Here is an 11310-nt window from a genome sequence, read left to right on the forward strand (position 1 = left end):
GAGTTTGAAGTAATAATGTCAGCAGGTGGAAATGGCTCTGATCACCTTTCTTGAAGGCTCAGTTGTCCACTGAAGATTACTAAAGTGGTAGTACTGTTTGATAGATCCATACAGGCAGTTACAGCAGAGGGAAAAGAAATGACAGTCTGCATGACTTGCCATAGCAGGATGTCTTTGTAATCTGTCCGGAATGAGTGGCTCAAGCTCCTGCTTCCCTATTTGTTTCTCTGGTTCAGGGGGAGTCATCCACCCTGCCTGATCTGCTTCCTGTAGTGCTGCGTTATGGGTATATGAGTTCATTTTATAATAGAAGTTGAAAAAATATGATTATCTTCTTATGTTCCACAGTTTGAGCCTTGTCTCAAAGGTATTTTCCTGGACTAGCTGGTGCTTTTCAAAGCACTGGAAATGGCTAAGCTGAGCTCCAAGGTGTGCATGAGACTTTGTGTCCAGTTCAGAATGTTTGATCAACTTTAACATAAGGTGTTCTTGGGCTTCCTTACACAGAAAACCACTCTTGACCTCACTATAAACCCCTCCTGCTGTTTAGAATTGGCAAGAGTGGTCTTGCTGATCTGGAAATGTGTCAGTGAGGAATTTTCCCTATGAACATTTTGTGTCCAGACAGAGGATCAAGTAATTCCTTTGCTAAAATATTCTTATTTAATTTAGTAGTGGGCTTATTGCCTTTTTTCTTCATACATTGTATTTTATTATGCAGTGATGGCAGCAGCATTTGTTATCATACATAGCTTTGGAGGCTTACAATTTTTGTATCCTAACATTTGGATGATAAGCTTCCAAAATGACTTCAGACATAATCTAACCAGCTATTCTGCCACCATTAACTAGGAAAAGTGGCCCAGCATCTCTCCCTTGGGATCACCCGAGGGAAGACACACCTGGGTGTAACTTAACCGTCTGCTGTGCTGCCTTTAAATAGTAGTCAGGGCTTGCTTTTTATCTTCTGAGATATCCCTAGGGAATACACACCTTGGTTTAACCTACATACACTTCGGCCCATATTTGTCCCTAAGAAATAATCCCAAGTGCATTTATCTGGTAGTTTAATGGGAATAGAAAAACTCACTGGTCAACTGCGCTTATGTCAGCATTCCATATAGAAAAGAGAATATTGTTCTCATTCCCTTCTGAGCTTCTTCTTGTGACAAAACACTGACATCCGAGGGTTTTTTCCCTGTCGTTGTTATAGTTTAGTGGAGCTGTGAGTTGCAGCATTCACTTGGAAGACTGAAGGATAAAATCCACCAGGGAGATGTGAATTACAGCCTCCGAATCTGGCACGCCCATAAGATGCTCTTTTGTTGGCATTTGCAGCACTTTCTGTTTGTTAATTGTTTAATCTGAAATTACAATATAAAGAACCATTATTATATATGAAATATTGTTTCCTGACCAGTGATTTAGTGTTACCTATAAAGCAGAGCATCTGGAGCAATGTGACAGCCACTATAAGCTCTTATTGTTTTGTTACTTTAGAAAGGAGGATGAGCTCAAGACGGGGCGTTCGACTTGACTCTGTGCCTTTCTGCTCTAGGTGAGATTCAGGGAGGTGATGTACACACATGTTACAGGCATTGTGTCATCTAGCAGGATGTTTTGGTTTGCTTTTTTGACAAGACTGCTGTTAGTATGCAACTTTCAATACAGGAGTGAGATAATTTAAGACAGATATTGGGCTAATGGAGTAATAATCTCCATTTCTTCTCACTGGTTTACTTTGTCTTGTGCATAGTGGTTTGTTCCTTATAACTATTCAGTATCATATGCCATGGTCAGGACCCTGCACCACTCCAGGGCAGCTGGACCTTCCTCCTGTCCTCAGGGAGGAATGCTTATTCCTCCTTGGAGCTGTATACATGTAAAGTTTCAGACCTCAAAATCAGGTTGAAATGTCCTGTAATGTATCAAAAAACTTTCTTCTTTTCTCCCAGAACATGATGCTTGAAGGGTTGGCAGCATCCTCTCAACTTTCCCTCTTGTTGACTTTACAATTCAGAGTCTTCCATGATTTTCTTCCCTTTTTTTGTTGCAAGGTTAACAGAAAGAGAGAAGCTTTCCTAGCCTGAAGCTGCTGGAGAAGTGGTAAGTTGGCAGCCTGGCTTTGTTTGCTCTTTTGTCTTCTTCATTCTTGGCTGCCAGGCTTTTCCTAACATCACAGAGTAGCACAGTATGAGGCTACTGGGGGAGTTTTGGTGACATGGCAGTGATATGGAGAAAGTTGCCTTACACCAGTTTCCAGAGAATGGTCATTTGCTGACCACAGTCTCTGTCAAAGTCAAGATTGTAGAAGAGTGTGGCCAGTGTCAGAAGACAAGTGACTGAATCCCAGCGGTAATTCATTATCAATCTGACAGTGACAGTGGCTCTGGAAACTTTGGTATTGATACCAGAGAGAAAAGAACAGTTGGCTGATCCTCTGTTTAGGCACCTCTCCTCTATCTGAATAGGACTTTCTAAAGGTCAGACCACATGAGATTCAAAGGAGAATGCTATTGCATTCTGGTTTTAAGGCCCTGAGGGACTGTGGGAGTTTCAAGAACATGTGGAGCTACAAGTGAGGCCTTTGAACTGTATGAGTCTTCCAAACCCAATCCTGTCACATTCATGATTCTGAATATGTTATGCAGGTTTGGCCACTTAGTGCTAAGGCATAAGCAATGAAATGATCACTCATACATTACTTCATACTATTGCTTCTAAGGCTTGCTGCCTGCTCTTTTGATTTTCCATTTATTTTAAGCTGCAAGATGATTTCAAAGGTGTTGAATAACCCACACCTTCCCCAAATAGTGTGCATCTTTTAGTTCTCAGGCTATTTTCTGGTCTGTTCCTCCTTGCTGACATTCTGTCATGAGCATGCAACATCCTTTCTGGAGCTGTGACAGCGCTTAGAAACAACATTTGTTTGTGAATGACAGGCAGTCTTGCTTTGTGGTCCAGATGAAGCATGTTAGCAATTTACTGTACTTACTTTGTACTTACCTACTCTGCAAGCCAAGATGAAACACATTCTATTCTTGCACCGTTCCTTTACAGCAACCGAAGAGAATCTGTTTTGGGTTGTTTCAGGCTCTCTCAGAACCTCCTTTGTCACTTCCAAAAAGCTTATGAATTTGCTAACAACTGGAATATTGCTCTTGTATTTGCCTTGCTCAACACATTCTGTGTAGAAGTCTAGGGATACTGCAGCTAGAGCTAAACCAGTGCACCTTCTCTGCACCACAACCTTTAACCAAGTTTCTAACCAGTTAGTGACATGATTAGTTCTAAACAGGATGATTAATATTTAGCTAACTAGAAGACAGCTAACAGTGTTTTACTCCTGCCAGAGGCTTAGGCCAGCACATGATTATCTTCTTATAACTGGCTTGGCACAAACATGTGTGTGTTGGTTTAGGGTTTTTGTTGGGTTTCTTTCTTGCTTTTTCAGCCCCTTAACCATGTCTAATAACCAGTACAACTGGTCTGTCTTCTTCCTTTCTTGAAGTGTGCTTGGATGTTCCTAACTACAGTGCTCCATAAGCAGCTAGTGCCAATACATGCACGCCCTTGGAGCTGTTCTCCACTTCCATAGACTTCTGGGGGAACATTTTTCCCAAGCTTCCCAAAAAGCACTGACAATGAGAGAGCTCCAGATGTATAAACAGGATTAGTAGTGTTGTATTGCAGGAAAAAAAAAAAGCTGTTTTAGGAATATGACTCAAATTTAGTTCTTGAAACATGAGTTTCTGAGGAGCTCATTAGAACATAGTTATAGTATTTATAGGCAAAGCTCATAGGTGCTTAATGCCACCACTCCAAGGTGTTGCCTCAACTTCTACCAGCTATTGATTATGAAACTTCTACCACCTATTGATTATGAAACAGAAAGAAAAAGTGGGAAGGGTTTACCTGGGGCATTCAAAAGGAATAGCATATGTGGGTATGTGCAAACACATGATGAATTATTTGACACTGTTTAGGGCACTGCTTGGATTTGGGGAAATACGCAGCATGTTCAGCAGGAAGGTTATGGAGCTATACTTGGCTGGTAGTCAGGGTTCTGAGCTAACCTGCCAAGCTCCTGTGTGCAAGGCTTTAGAGCCATATGGTCAGTAATGAGAGCTACAGGAGAGAGTTTCCTCCATCCTGTCCAAACCATTTTCACATCTTGCTTGGGCAATCCTTCCTTCATCTTTATCTTCACACAATAGTGGAAAACATAAAACCTTGTGCTTCCGCAAGCAGCAGTTGAAATCATCCCAGAGGTATTATCTTAGAAACTAGAAAATGATTCAATGAAAGAAGGAATGAATCATATAAATACTCAAAGTGTTGTACCTCAGCAATGTCCCTCCCTTCTTAGTACAAAGCAAAGAACAAAAGCAGGCTGCTGCCTGGCATGGGCCCCTCCTAGATGACTTACTGGGACTGTGAAATCATCAGAAGCCTCAGAAAGAAGTGCTTATGCAGCGTTTATGACTTTATTTTCTTCTCTGCACTTCTCTGTAAGCAGGGAACCGGTAGCTGTGTTCCCTTCAGTGCATATATTCTGTAAGATGGATGAGGAAGGGCAGGGACTGAAGCAAATATTTTATGTTCACACATCTCAGAAACTGGCTTTTTAGGGATAAACCATATTGCACAGAAGAGGGGGCATAAACATTATAAGGTCATGAAAATATGAAACCAGATTTTCATTGCTGAGGATGATTTTAAACACTCTCTTAGAAAACAAGCAATGTTAAATTGTGTGTGGTCTGTTCAAATGGAAAGTAATAATGGGAGGGAGAAATCCTGAACAGGCCATTAAGTGCTATTTGGCAGACAAACCAAGATTGCTTTAGCACTTAGAGGAGTTTCAGTGCTAAAAACATATTGATCTCAGATTGCCAGGCTTAGAGTTAAATGTGTGAGATAGAAGAGGCTGAGGAACCCACTATGGAAGGTATCCAGTGCAAATTACTTGATGAAAGATCATTGTACAAAGATGAAAAGAATTAAGGAGGATGAAAAGAAGTAATTGCAACTGAAGTTTTCATTCTAAATTCACTTCAAATTGTTTCATCTTCTTAAGCAAGTAACTAGGAGTTCATGTGATCCTCCAAGTGCCCCAGTCTGAAAGCTTTTTTGGGAAGCAGAAGGGTTGGTTCATCTTCATGCTCAACTCCTTAGTTTTGCTGGTTTGTTCGCTAGGATGAGAGCGCACTGCAGCTGTTCCCCATTGCTTCAGTGTCTCTTTGTCAGTGCCTTTTTAGTTTTCTTTCTCATTTTGTTCCTCTCTTGTTTTTCTGCACACAGTGCTTTTCACCCAGGCTCTTGTGACATCCATGGCCAATGTCTGTGAGGAATTGCCTCAGGCCAGTGTGACTTTCAAAGGATAAGACAATTTGTTACCTTGCCAATGAACAGTTTATTACATTTCTAATTATTGTTATTAGTCTGGCAGGTGGTGCCATGCCTGATATTTTTACAACTGCCAAAGATGCAGGTACTTCTTTCATGACACAAAATAAGCAGAGTAAGATTTAAAGAAGAAACAGGCATTCCGCTGCAGGACGGGTTTGGGAATTCTTTGCTCTAATGTGTAGATGACACATGGCTATTTGCTATTTCTATGTCTTAAGCTGAAACATATTGACTCTTGAAAGATTTTGTTGTGAGACCAATTGTAATGAGAGCGTGTTAGCAACATAAGTTAGATATGAAGGTATCTCTCCCTCCCTCTCAAGCTCTTTCCTCTAATCTCTATTACTTGTTGTGTAAATTAAAGACTCATCATATTTATAAACTGTAGCTCAGAGTTCACATTAATCATCACCTTAATATCCCTTTCTCAATGAAGATCTAAGTTCCTAAACATAGAGACCTTGCTTTCTCTGGTTTGTAGGGTTGCATGCCATCAGATGCAAGAAGTAGAGAGGATAGGAATACCCATGTACATTTCAGTATTAGCTAATGCAATTCCATACTGCCCCTTTTGAGCAGCACAGAACAGTTCCAGCCATCACTACCTGTCCAGAACAGCTGATAAAGCATGTCATGCCTTTTGCTCTGTCATATATTGTGTGGCAAGACATACTTTCTTAAACCGGTTTCACATTGCTTATTCTGCTTCAGTAAATACTGCATGATTTCATGTCACGCTGTTACTGAAGAGAAGGAACTCAGGGGGAGGAAGAGAGTTTATGACCTTTGGAAGCAGGGGCAGGAAACTCAAAAGGACTACAGGAACATTGTGACTTTATGCAGGGAGGAAATTAGAAAGGCCAAAGCCCAGCTGGAACTTAAACTGGCTACTGCCATGGAAGGCAATAAAAAGTTTCTGTAAATACACTGGCACCCAAAGGAGGAGAATCTCCATCCTTTCTTGGATGCAGGGAAAGCAGTAACAAAGGATGAGGAGAAGGCTGAGGGACTTAATGCTGCCTTTGCCTCAGTCTTTAATAGTAAGACCAGTTGTTCTTGGGGTGCAGAGGAAATGGTCAGCAACCTGCTCCACTACTTGGGCACACGAGGTACTAAGGGAGCTGGAGGAAGGGTGGTGCTCACCAAGGCACTTGCTATAATTCCTCAGCAGTCCTGGCTCACAGGGGAGGTCCCAATTGACTGGAGGTTAGTGAATGTGACACACTATCTACAAGAAGGGCCGGAAGGAAGATCTGGGGAACTGTCAGTCTAATCTCAGTGCCAGGGAAGGTGATGGAGCAGATCACCTTGGGTGCCATCACACGGCACGTACAGGATAACCAGGTTATCAGGCCCAGTCAGCATGGGCTTATGAAAGGCAGGTCCTGCTTGACTAACCTGATCTTCTGTGACAAGGTGACCCGCTCAGTGGAGGAGAGAAAGGCTGTGGATATTGTCTACATAGACTTTAGTAAAGCCTTTGACACTGTTTCCTGTAGAATTCTCCTGGAGAAATGGGCTGCTCGTGGCTCGGATGGGTGCACTCTTCACAGGGTGAAAAACTGGCTGGACAGCTGAGCCCAAAGAGTGGTGGCTGATCACAAGTGGTGTTCCCCAGGGCTCAGTACTGGGCCCAGTTCTGTTTAATATCCTCATCTATGATCTGGCTGAGGGGATCGAGGGCACCCTCAGTCAGGCTGCAGAAGACACCAAGTTGGGAGGGGGGTGTTGGTCTGCTTGAGGGTAGGAAGACTCCACAGAGGGATGTGAGCAGGCTGGATCAGTGGGCTGAGTCTGAGGGAGCTGGGGGTGTTTGGCCTGGAGAAAAGGAGGCTCGGGGGGACCTTGTCGCTGTCTACAAATACCTGAGAGGAAAGGGTAGCGACATTGGTCTCTTATCCCAAGTAATAAGTGATGGGATAAGAGGAAATGGCCTCAGGTTGTGCCAGGGAAGGTTTAGACTGGATAATAAGAAAAGTGTCTTCACCAAAAGAGTTGTCAAGCACTGGAACAGGCTGCCCAGGGAAGTGGCAGAGTCACCATCCCTGGAGGTGTTTAACGGATGTGTAGATGTGGCATTTGGGGACATGGTTTAGTGGTGGCCTTGGCAGTGCTGGGTTAATGGTTGGACTCCATGGTCTTAAAGGTCTTTTCCAGTTTAAATTATTCCATGATTCTATGTTTGGTCTTATGTAATCAGTATTGCAATAACAGCTACTTTGTTCTTAGTTGCATGGCTACTATCTTAACAAACAGGAACCATGTTTTGCTGTTGTCCTCATGACACAAAGAAACTTGTTCTTGTAAAAAAACCAAATCAACTTATTCTTTTTATATATTTTTTTTTACATATCTTCACTTTTTCCCTGTCTTCCCAGGAATATCAAACGATCTTATTCAGAAGAACCAGACACTTAGATCTGTTACAGTTAATCCAACTGGATTTTACTGTTTTATACATTAGTTCGAGGAGCTAAGAAGGTGGGACAGTCTTCTCTGTCCCCTCCATTAATGTTTTATGACACAGGTACAGTGGGACAAGACAACAAGTTTCCTTAATGCCACATCTACCTCCTGTATAAATGGAACATGAACTGGCAGCATCCTATAAGAAAAATGCAGCAATACATTTTGTATAAGATTTAGTGGTTTTGTCCTTCTGTGACTTGGAGGAACTGCAGCTGTACTAGAATAGCTTCAGGATTTGGCTGACTTATGTATGCACCCGCCAGGGCTCCAGGTAAGAACTGATCTTGCTGGAGCAGAGAGCATGGGCATGTTTTGGAGTCATTCCCTGCAGGGGCTGTTCAGCAGGTACAGTAGGCCAAAAGTGGCACTGGTTCAAAATAGTGGCTAAAAAGATATTACATGCCTGACTGCACCTGGTGCAGAGGAAGCTGAAGATGTCAGTCCCCTCCCCTTTCCCCATCAGTTGTCTCGTATTTCTGAGAGACAGGTGTGTGGTTACAGTGTAAACACACCAAAGAGTTTTCTTCTAGGCTAATAAAGTGCATGGTTTTTACCTTACAGTATCTGTGCCAAAATAGAGAAACAGAGAAAATTCCTGCACTTCCACACAGCACGTGGGGAGAAAGACACTTGTGTCTGGAGCCAGGATGGCAGACAGCACCCGTCCCTCTGGCAGCTACACTTTGCTGAATGCATTTCAGAGGTTTGTTTTTGTCTTGTGTACACATCATCTTTTCTGTCCACTGTCAGAGCATCTTAAATGAAGACATAATGTATGACTGTGACAGAGGAGTTTGGTTTCTCTGTGCCATTCTCTGCTCTTTTGTGACTATGCAGAAGGACTCATGTGCTCGCTGTGGTCGTTGCCTTTTGCCACTAATTAGAGGAAGAACTGCTCTGGTTTCATCCCTAAGCTTGCAAGTCTCTCAAAGTCATGATGATGTCACTATTTTTTATGTAGCCTGGATTATAAAGATGTAACACTAAAGGAATGACAGTGATTATTTCACGTTGACTGGGTGGTATCTTCTGAGACTACTATTTCTTTAGTACCAATTGTAACTCTAGATACCACAACACCACTTGCTTCGGTTGAAGGAGAAAAGAAAAAAGCACAGGTGTGAGGAAGTTGCATTGTACAACTGTGTTATCTGCAATGCAGGCAAGTGATTTATGATTGCATGTTTCATGGAGCTGGAATGATATTGCCAGAGGTAAGAATAAAGAGGAAAATTCAACCTCCCTTCAGGTGACAGACATCTTAAAAAATAAAGAGGATCCTTTTGAATTTTCTGGCAAGTCTCATCAGGAGAGTCCTACAGCAAAAAGGGAAACGTGTCTTTCCCTTTGCAGGCACTACAACTGCCCCAGAACAACCACTACTCACTGTGTAAGATCCCTTTGATAGGCAACCAGGGAAACTGCTGCTGTAGCCACTAGCTGTGCCCAGGCTGCGTTCCCCTTCTGCTAGTGCACACAACTTGCTCTTCTGACATTGTGCAATTCCACAGTAATACAGACATTTGTTTCATGGACAACACTGACCACTTTTGCCTTATAGAAAGAAATCAGCTCTGTAATCAGCAGAATTGATGACATTTGGCGTCCTATGGCTTTCCTTTCCTTCCAAAGCATGGAAAGTCCCAGGTCCCAGTGGCAGGTATTGGGAAAACTTGAAATCGTTCTGCTTCTCATTGGCTGGACAGGGATCAAGGGAAATGAGACTGCTGGGCTGGCAAGAGAACCTCAATACCAACCTAAAGTTGGCTGAATAGTATAAACTTGAAGCAGTGTGAAGTTTTGATGGTTTTGTTGATAGTATTTAGAGCACAGTGTCATCTAACAGCAATCACAACTAGAGCTTTAGCAAGAGAGATGTCTTACACAAGCACAAAAGGTCTGAGCCTTCAAGCAGTTGCTTCTGGTCTGATCTAAATCATGTCTAATGAGACAGAAGTGTTGAACCCTTGAATTAACCGCTCTGTTCCTTCTCTGTTTTCAAGTTTGTGCTTTGGGGTTTTTTTCTTTTTGCCAATTTGAATCAATTACATTAATTTTGCAGCTCTCCTGTCCTGCATTGCCTTTCAAAAGTGTTCCTCTTGTTCCGTGACTTCCCCTTAGCTATTTAAAAGTGTTTTCCGAGGAAGATCAACACCAGCGTGGGTGCTTGGCCTTGTTTTGGGAACCTTGGGCATGCCCTGGTGCAGTGCCTGCAGCCACTAGATGGCACAGGGCGAGGGACTCTACACCCTGAATAGCAACCTGACGTTTTCAGTCTGTTAAGTATGATTAAAGGATAAATAATACTAAATGTTTCTTTAATAGGAGAAAATGCACAGCATTGACAGTAGTGATTAAGTTGTATTAAACAGTTGTTATTCTGGACACCAGGTGATTAGTACATTCAAACCACTTCATTTCCAGACTTTGGCACTTGGTCATTACTAACTCAAATCGTAAAGTTCAGTGAATCAAGTTGTAAATAGTTTTATTGGTTCCGTGTTGGAAAAAAAATAGAGTGTTGTGAAATTCCTTGATGTTTTCAAGTTACGTATTTCCTAAGCTCTTTTATGTCTATTTTCTGTTCTCTAGTTATTCATCACTGCAGAAACGATAAACTCTGTTTCTGCCTTTGCGTACACTAAACCCAACATAGTAATTGAGAGCAGAGAGTTGTGTTCCTGAACGAATATGCCAAATGGAGAGAGCTGCACCTTTGCACTAAGATCATAGAATCATAGAATAGTTAGGCTTGGAAAGGAGCTTAAGATCAACTAGTTCCAACCCCCTGCCCCTGGACACACTGCTGACTGCATGCCATAGTTACCTGAGGGAGGAATTGGCTCCAAGCATGAGAGGGGAGCTGCTCTTACAGCTCGGGGAGAACGGCCCAGATTTACATACATGCTGACGGCTGCTGGATAAAACACTGGACCTTCATGTCTCTGTTGGTTTGTCTTTTGTTTTCTGAAATATTTTTCAGCTGTTTGAGAGTTATTTTATGTCTATTATATGATAAAGTTTCCTTCAAAGCAGTTTTTTGTTTTGTTTAATGAAAGCCTAGGAATTAAGTTGTAAGATCTAGATATATTTCAAGGTGTCAGCGCTCTACAACAAGGCTTCTTTAAAGTTCATTTTAATACCTTTTAAGTGACTGGGAGCAAGTTTTTGGTTTCTCCAAACCAAGTTGAGGATTAACTTTAACCTGTTTTGGCTTGAAAATGGACTGTTAAGTCTGTTTATGATTCCAGTGCCTGCTGAAGTGACCCTTGCATCACTTAAATGCCACTTTACAAATTGCTGGCAAGATGTTTATGATGAAGTGCCTTTCTCACTTGTAAGCTATTTTCATTGTTGTCTTAGCCTGCTTAACATCAAGCTGGTTTTCTGTGGGGCCATAAGTTGTAGAAATGCATATGTTTTACTGGG

At 42.1% G+C, this 11310-nt stretch overlaps 1 long non-coding RNA gene across 4 annotated transcripts in view; it reads left to right on the plus strand.

The window, feature by feature from the left end:
- LOC130605356 (uncharacterized) overlaps nt 1–11310 on the plus strand; it is a 46733-nt gene that overhangs the window by 29711 nt on the left and 5712 nt on the right. For 2 of the 4 annotated variants that reach the window (XR_008973669.1, XR_008973668.1), the window contains exons 1-2: nt 7771–8152; nt 8443–9095. This is a non-coding gene — a long non-coding RNA (uncharacterized LOC130605356). Of the gene's footprint in view, nt 1–7770; nt 8153–8442; nt 9096–11310 lie in introns of those variants that run through there. The other 2 variants (XR_008973670.1, XR_008973671.1) reach the window with 2 other exon arrangements.

This window comes from Pezoporus wallicus, unplaced genomic scaffold (genome assembly GCF_028554395.1).
Source record: "Pezoporus wallicus isolate ANWC-B61680 ecotype Strahan unplaced genomic scaffold, APGP_CSIRO_Pwel_v1 contig_14787, whole genome shotgun sequence".
Taxonomy (NCBI): domain Eukaryota; kingdom Metazoa; phylum Chordata; class Aves; order Psittaciformes; family Psittacidae; genus Pezoporus; species Pezoporus wallicus.